Raw genomic sequence first — 8477 nt, 5'->3', positions numbered from 1 at the left:
TCACTCAACGTAATACCCACTAAGTCCATTTATGTTGCTGCAAATGTCAAAATTTCATTCTTTTTTCATGGCTAAGTCATATTCCACTGTATATACATACTACATCTTCTTGATCCATTCATCTGTTGATGGACACTTAGGTTACTTCCATGTCTTGCTATTGTAAATAATGCTGCTATGAACGGTGAGGTGCATATACCTTTTCAAATTAGTGTTTTCATTTTCTTTGGATATATACCCAGTAGTGGAATTGCTGTATCATATGGTAGTTCTATTTTTAGTTTTCTGAGGAACTTTCATACTGTTTTCCATAGTGGCTGCACCAATTTACATTCCCATCAACAGTGTACAAGGGTTCCCTTTTCTCTGCATCCTTGCCAACATTTATTATTTGTGGTCTTTTTTTTTTTTTTTTTTTTTTCGGTACACGGACCTCTCACTGCTGTGGCCTCTCCCGCTGCGGAGCACAGGCTCCGGACGCGCAGGCTCAGCGGCCATGGCTCACGGGCCCAGCCGCTCTGGGGCATGTGGGATCTTCCCGGACCAGGGCACGAACGCGTGTCCCCTGCTTCGTCAGGCGGACTCTTCAACCACTGCACCACCAGGGAAGCCCCAATTTGTGGTCTTTTTGATGATAGCCATTCTGACAGGTGTGAGGTGCTATCCCAATGTGTTTTTTTTTTAAATTAATTTTACATCTTTATTGGAGTATAATTGCTTTACAATGGTGTATTAGTTTCTGCTTATAACAAAGTGAATCAGTTATACATATACATATGTTCCCATATCTCTTCCCTCTTGTGTCTCCCTCCGTCCCACCCTCCCTATCCCACCCCTCTAGGTGGTCACAAAGCACCAAGCTGATCTCCCTGTGCTATGCGGCTCCCAATGTGTTTTGATTTGCATTTCTCTGATGATGAGTGATGTTGAGCCTCTTTTCATGTGCCTGTTAGTCATTTGTATGTCTTCTTTGGAAAAATGTCTATTCAGGAGAGCTTCTGGGTTGGTGAACACATGGAAATTAGTGGAGAGTGGTGACCTGGGGAGAGACCATCAAAGATCTGTGCCCTTTCCTCATGCTTTGCCCTATGCATCTCTTCCATCTGGCTGTTTCTGAGTTATCCTAGCTCTTCCCTTACCTCTTTTTAACAGTTCCTCAGAGCTATCTGAGAGGCTGATTCCTGGCTATAGTCCTCAGTAAGGTTCCCTAATAAAACAGAACTCTAAAAAAAAAAAAGAAAGAAAGAACAAAAGAAAAGAAAAGAAAAATGCCTATTCAGATCTTCTGCCCATATTTTAACTGGGCTTTTTTTTTGATGTTTAATTGTATGAGCTGTTTATATATTTTGGATATTAACCCCTTGTTGGTCATATCATTTGCAAGTATTTTCTCCCATTCAGTAGGTTGTCTTTTCATTTTGTCAGTGGTTTCCTTTGCTGTGCAAAAGCTTTTAACTTGGTATCATTTGTTTACTTTTGTTTTCTTTGTCTTAGGAGACCAATCCAAAAAAATATTGCTACAATTTATGTCAAAGAGTGTTCCGCCTATGTTTTCTTCTGGGAGTTTTATGGTTTCCTGTCTTATATTTAGGTCTTTAATCCAATTTGAGTTTATTTTGTATATGGTGTTAAAGAATGTTCTAATTTCATTCTTTTACATATAGCTGTCCAGTTGTCCCAGCACCATTTATTGAAGAGATTGTCTTTTCTCCATTCTGTATTTTTACCTCCTTTATTGTAGATTAATTGACCATAAGTGTGTGAGTTTATTTCTGAGCTCTCTATTCTGTGTGGTAGATTTTTAATAAGCATTTGCTGATTAGTTTTATGGTAGTGATAGAAAACTGATATCTCCAGACATACCTCAGTAATATGTGGTGCAAAAATAGTGCTTTGAGCTCCCTATCACCACCCACATGGTAAGAAGATCTCTCCTATAACTCTGTCTGGTTAGAAATATAAATATGAAGTTCAGATAAAATATGAGAGCTGAAAATATAGCTTGATCACCTTCACATCCCTACTGGAACTATGGATCATATCTACAGGTGTTATGCAAAGATATAGTATGGATAAGATTTCCTAGAAAGAGAGAGTTAAACATTAGAAAAAGGCAACGATGTCATCCCAGAGTGAAACACTTTTTAAGGGGTAGGTCAGCTCAGAGAAGGAGTCTGAGAAGTGGTCTGAGAGGTAGGAAGAAAAGCAGGAGGTAATGGTAACAGGGGACTCAAGGGAAAACAGAGTTCCAAGAAGGAGGAAGGGTGCTTACCTTATCAAAGGATTTTTTGGATAGAAAATTTAATGTATAGTAGGTTCAAGTTGAGACTACAAAGAAAGGAAGTACCAAAGAAAATAACGGGAAGCTTATAGTTAGGGTTGTGGGAAGTTGATAAATTATTTACCGTGTCACTTCCTTTTTCATGAGAAATTGAAGGTAAAATCGTTTAATAAATATACTTGGGGTAAATTTGAAAGTTTGGCCCAGCTGCTGTGCAGATGGAAAAAAGAGACAAGTATGAATAAACAGAAATATTTTAGAGAGCTTTGAGAACCCAGGTGAGGCTAGAAGATACAAATTGTAGTGGCACCAAATTATGTCACTGTACAGGTTCCTCTAGCAGCTCAGGGGCACCGTAGCAGCAGGGAAAGATTAGAATGAATTCATCCTTACTTACAACACGATGACTTCAAAAAAATGAATAGGAAACAAATAATAGCCAAAGTTGGACTTGAAATCCTGTTCAAAAATATCAAAGAAATATGGAATATTTTTTTTCCTTATTTTTTTGGCTGCATTGGGTCTTAGTTGCGTCACACGGGATCTTCATTGAGGCATGTAGGATCTTTCGTTACAGTGCACGGTCTCTTTGTTGCAGCACTCAGGCTTTTCTCTAGTTGTGGCATGAGGGTTTTCTCTTCTCTGGTTGTGGTACGTGAGCTTCAGGGAGCATGGTCTCTGTAGTTGCGGTGCGCGGGCTCCAGAGCATGGGCTCTGTAGTTTGCAGCACGCGGGCTCTCTAGTTGAGACACGCGCGCTCAGTATTTGTGGCATGCAGGCTTAGTTGCCCCGCGGCATGTGGGATCATAGTTCCCAGACAAGAGATTGAACCCACGTCCCCTGCATTGGAAGGCGGATTCTTTATCACTGGACCACCAGAGAAGTCCCTGGAGTATATTTTAAAGCTTGAACTGGAAGTCAGATAATCTGGATTCTATCACTAGCTCAGCCACTAACTAGCTTTGTGACTAGGTTAAGTGACCAGTTTATCTGTCCTTCACCTTTCTGGAACTTAAAACATCTATGAAATAAAAAAGTAGAAATGGTTCATTTTAAAGTCTCTTAGAGCTCTAAAATCTGAGGTCTATGAGTCTATCTTTGTGATATTCACTTATTTATTTAACAACTCTTTATTGATTATTAGTATGTGCCAACCACTGTTTAAGACATGAATTATAATAATGAACTCCTGAGTTCCTTTTTTACATTCTACAGAGAGAAATCAACAGTAAACAAGTTAAATGTATATAAAATTTAAAATAGTAACAGATGAGATGAAAGGACAAAAACCCTAAAATACAGTTGACCCTTAAACAACCAGGGGATTAGGGATGCTGGCCTCCACACAGTTGAAAATCTGCATATAACTTATAGTCGGCCCTCTGGATCCATGGTTCCTTTGTATCCTGGGTTCCTCTGCATCCACAGATTCAACCAACCAGGGATCGTGTGGTACTGTAGTATTTATTGTTGAAAAAAACCTGTGTATAAGTGGACCCACACAATTCCAACTCATGTTGTTCAGGGTCAACTGTAATGTTATAGGAAAGGACTAAAGAGAAGGTACTCTTAGAGAAATAAGGGAAGAACTCTTTTAGGCAATGACATCTGAGCTGTTATATCAATGAAAATGAAAACCAAGAGCCAGCCATGCAAATATTTAAGGGAATAAACACTCCAGGCTGAAGAAACAGCTAGTACACAAGCCCTGGGAGAACCGAGTTTAGTATGTTTGGAGAACAAGAAGGCCAAGAGTGTTTCACCTCTGTGATATCCTTCCCCTGAATTCATATAACTCCAGTATAATCATGAGCAAACATGAAACAAATCCAAACTGAGAGGCATGGGTCATTCCACCAAACACCTGACCAGCATTATTCAAAAGTGTCAAAGTCATAAAAAGTAAGACAAGACTGAGAAAATATGATAGATTTGAGGAGACTGAGGTGCTGTGATGACTAAATACAAGATGGTATTCTGGACTGGAACCTGGAACAGAAAAAAAGACAGTTGTGGGAAAACCGGTGAAATCTAAATAAAGTCTGCAGTTTAGTTAATAGCCTTGTACCAGTGTTAATTTCTTAGTTTTGATAAATGTATTAGGGTTATGGATAAGATGCTGACGTTACAGAAAGCTGAGTGAAGGGTGTAGAGGAACTCCCTGTACTCTTTCTGCAACTCATCTGTAAATAAAAAATTATTTCAAAATAAGTTTTAAAAAGTTGACTTGCAACTTATTTCTTGATAATAAGGCATAGAGGATTAAAATATGTCAAGTATGATCCACAGTTCAAAAAACTAATAAAAATTTGAACTTTTCAATGAAAAAACAATTGCTTGGATTGATAGGTATGGAAGCAGGAAGACCAGTTAGATTATTCCATATCCCATGTAAAAAGTGAGATGGCTTGAATAGTATGGTCACAGTGAAAATGAAGTGATGTCAATGAATTTGGGATATATTTTGGAGGTAGAGCTGACAGGACTAGATGAATGATTAGGTGGCCAGGGGCAGGAGTGAGGATGGTAGGAATGAGAGAAAGAAAAATATCAAGAATTATGCCCGGATTTTTTAACTTAGCAATCAGAGTTTGCAGGTGTCCTTTTCTAAGATAGGGACGTCTACATGAGGAACAGCTTTCCTGGAAGTGGTGATGGAGGATTGTTTCCAGAATTCTTTTTAGGCATGTTGAGTTTAGTGTACTTATTGACACCCCAGGGGAGATAGCAGGTGTGCAGTGAACTCTACAGATCTGGAACCTGAGGGAGATCAAGTCTGGAGATAAATATTTGGAGGTCATCAAACATAACTGCATTTTAAAGCCATGGGGCAAATGAGATCGTCTAGGGGCAGAAAGTAGTGTTGGTAGAGAAGAGAAGCCTGAATTGCATCACACTCCAATATTTAGAGAACAGGCAGAGGGGAAGGAACTAGAGATGGGAACTGCAGAGTTACAGTGAGGTCGGCAGAAATCAGGAGAGTTGGGCTCAAGAGGACAAGAAGAGGAAGAAGAGAATTGTGGAGTGTGTCAGTCCTGCTGAAAGGAGAAGAGGAGGACAAAGAAGTAATCCCTAGATTTGGCAGTGTGGGAAGCGCTGGTGACTTAAAAAGAGGCATTTTAGTGGAATGAAAGGTCAGAAACGCAATGGCAATGGGATTATGGAGCTAGCAAATAATGACTGCTCTTTTCAGTGCATTTGCTGTGAATGGGAAGCAAAGAAATAGGGTTGAGGCAGGAAAGGGATATGTCGTCAAGAATTTTGTTTGGTTTGGTTAAGATGTATGTCCTACAAACTGAACTCAAGCATTGTCCAGAAAAGTTGCTATGGATTGCTATTAATGTCTTCCATCTGTCTCCTAATCCTTGGAAACAAACACTCTTCCTTTCTATGTTGTTTCCTTTCTTTCTGATTATCATAGTTTCTTGGTCATTTTAACCGTAGAACTTGCAATTGTTCAATTCATATCAGTCAGATGAATAAACCAACTTCTTTCCATTTAAAAATTCTTGAAATATATTGAATTAACTTCTAGAGAGAGATTTTAAAGATTTAATCCAAGTATCTTATTTATAGACGAGAAAATTGAAGCACCAAGAGCCTAAGTAGAATGCCTCAGTGATGAATGCAGAAATATAACCAATGTTATTACTGTCTGGGAAGACACACATTTCTCTTCCTTGAATTTACCTCAATATATCTGAACACTTTTCTAATCCCAGGTGCAGTAACCTGCACGTCTGAATGCAATAAAGCATCTTATCCTTAATCACTGAGACTGAAAAGTTGTCATTTTATACCACACCCAAAGCAACTTCTATGAACAATTGATATACCTTTGTTAATACAGTTAATAAATCCTGTGGAATTTTGAATTGGGCAATGAGAAGTATTTCATTACAAACGGTAGGAGATGCTTTGTTCTTACAGGTTATGAGCTCTCTTGTTCAATCATGAGTTCATAGAGAACAACATGTGACTCTGAATTTTCAATGCCTTGCTCATGGTGGATGTCCAAGAAATCCTTATTTATTGATGGAAAGAATGAATAGAGTAGTTGCTGTTCAGTTTACTTCTTAGAAAACTACATTGTAATTAGGACTTGTAATTCTGGTTCTTGCCTGACTTTCATTGGTTAGTCTTCTGATTAACATTAATATTCGAGGTTATGTTGTTCATTTCCATGTTTCTTTGATCAGTTCTACATAACAACAGTTTCCTTTCTTCCCTAAGGATTTGTAAAGTTAGGTATCTGTGTATCTTCTTCTCTTGTCCTTGATCAAGTAAGAGGCTCAATATCTAATCATTTTTTTAATCTTGAGATATATTTGGGTATTAATACTAGTGCTAACTTACGAATTAAAAATTGAGAACTTAGTGCTTCTTATAGGCATTATAGAAACATACAAAAATATCTACTTAAAGGAAATATTACTATGTACATCATTTTCTATATGCCTTATAGGATTGTATGGTTCAGTGGCCTAAGCTTTGAGTATAAGAACTGACTTTTAAGTCTGTTTCTGAAGCTCACTGTGTAGAATTGACTTCATCTGGAAAATGGAAAGTGAGTCCTGTCAAATAGTTGTTGTAATGGTGAACCTTTCCAAAACCATCTGAAATATCATTTTAAATAGAAGATAAGAGAAAAACAGTGAAATTCCAGTTGAGGAAACGATACTTAAGAGGATATTCTTTAAATATATTTAATTATAAATTTAGTATAAAAACTTCAAGAGGAAAAAAATTTGTTCTATTTCTAACAGTGTTTTTGAAATATTTTGTAATGTTTGAAGAGATTTGACTCAACCCTTAAGGAAAATCTAAGTTAACAACAATTTAAAGTGATTTTTTAAATTTAAGATGGGGAACAGCTCAAAAGGATAAGCAAAATATTCAAATTCAAGGAATCTAGGATTCCCTGACAACTTTTAGGAAAGTTACTTTATTTTCCTGTGATACACGGCACATCTGTAAAATTACTTGTCAGTAAGGACTTTTTAATAAAGGTAAGCTTTAATGTCAGATAAAGTGCTCTGTGGAAAACTATGTAAATCTGGAATTTTACAATCTAATTTTCCTTTAGAAAGTAAATTAATATCCCACTGGAGACTAGGTCAGTTTTTTATTGGCATGATCCTAGTCATAGCTAAGCCAGATATGAAGAGAATTGAAACGATTAGACTCAGTAGAGCAAATACAAAATATCTAATTGGAAGCATGCAAGGAAATTTATGATGTTTGAGATTTTTCCACTAGAATTAAACCCTTAAGATATGTGGCAGGGTGTGACTCCAAAACTACCAATTCACCACTAATGGCTCCTTTACCACATAAGAACAAGTGGAGCCCAGCCCATATTCAGACTAGTCGCTTTATACTCACACTTGATATGTGTAGCAGTTTCCACTTTACAACTCATGGTAAAATCATAAAAGAGGAGCAGAGATTTTGCCACCACTGAGAAAGTGTCTAATTCTTAGCAAGCACCCACATATGGTGTCTAGAGGCTGCTGCGGACCTTATGTTTCCAGAGGTAAAGGGAACAAATCATCCATGGTTTGAAGTTCAGTCCCTGGTTTGTAGTTCAAACCATGCTCAAAAGGTTTTTGAGTTAAACAATGGCTGAAGCCAAGTACAGAAGAGAGGAAAGCCTGGTCAAGAAGACAGACTCTAAACCCACACACATATGGTCACCTTATCTTTGATAAAGGAGGCAGGAATGTACAGTGGAGAAAGGACAGCCTCTTCAATAAGTGGTGCTGGGAAAACTGGGCAGGTACATGTGAAGTATGAGATTAGATCACTCCCTAACACCATACACAAAAATAAGCTCAAAATGGATTAAAGACCTAAATGTAAGGCCAGAAACTATCAAACTCATAGAGGAAAACATAGGCAGAACACTCTATGACATAAATCACAGCAAGATCCTTTTTTGACCCACCTCCTAGAGAAATGGAAATAAAAACAAAAATAAACAAATGGGACCTAATGAAACTTCAAAGCTTTTGCACAGCAAAGGAAACCATAAACAAGACCAAAAGACAACCCTCAGAATGGGAGAAAATATTTGCAACTGAAGCAACTGACAAAGGATTAATCTCCAAAATTTACAAGCAGCTCATGCAGCTCAATATCAAAAAAACAAACAACCCAATCGAAAAATGGGCAGAAGAGCTAAATAGACATCTCT

This window comes from Leucopleurus acutus, assembly GCF_964270905.1.
Source record: "Leucopleurus acutus genome assembly, chromosome: 6".
In the NCBI taxonomy this organism is placed as follows: Eukaryota; Metazoa; Chordata; class Mammalia; order Artiodactyla; family Delphinidae; genus Leucopleurus; species Leucopleurus acutus.
Note: the sequence above shows the minus strand (reverse complement) of the source record.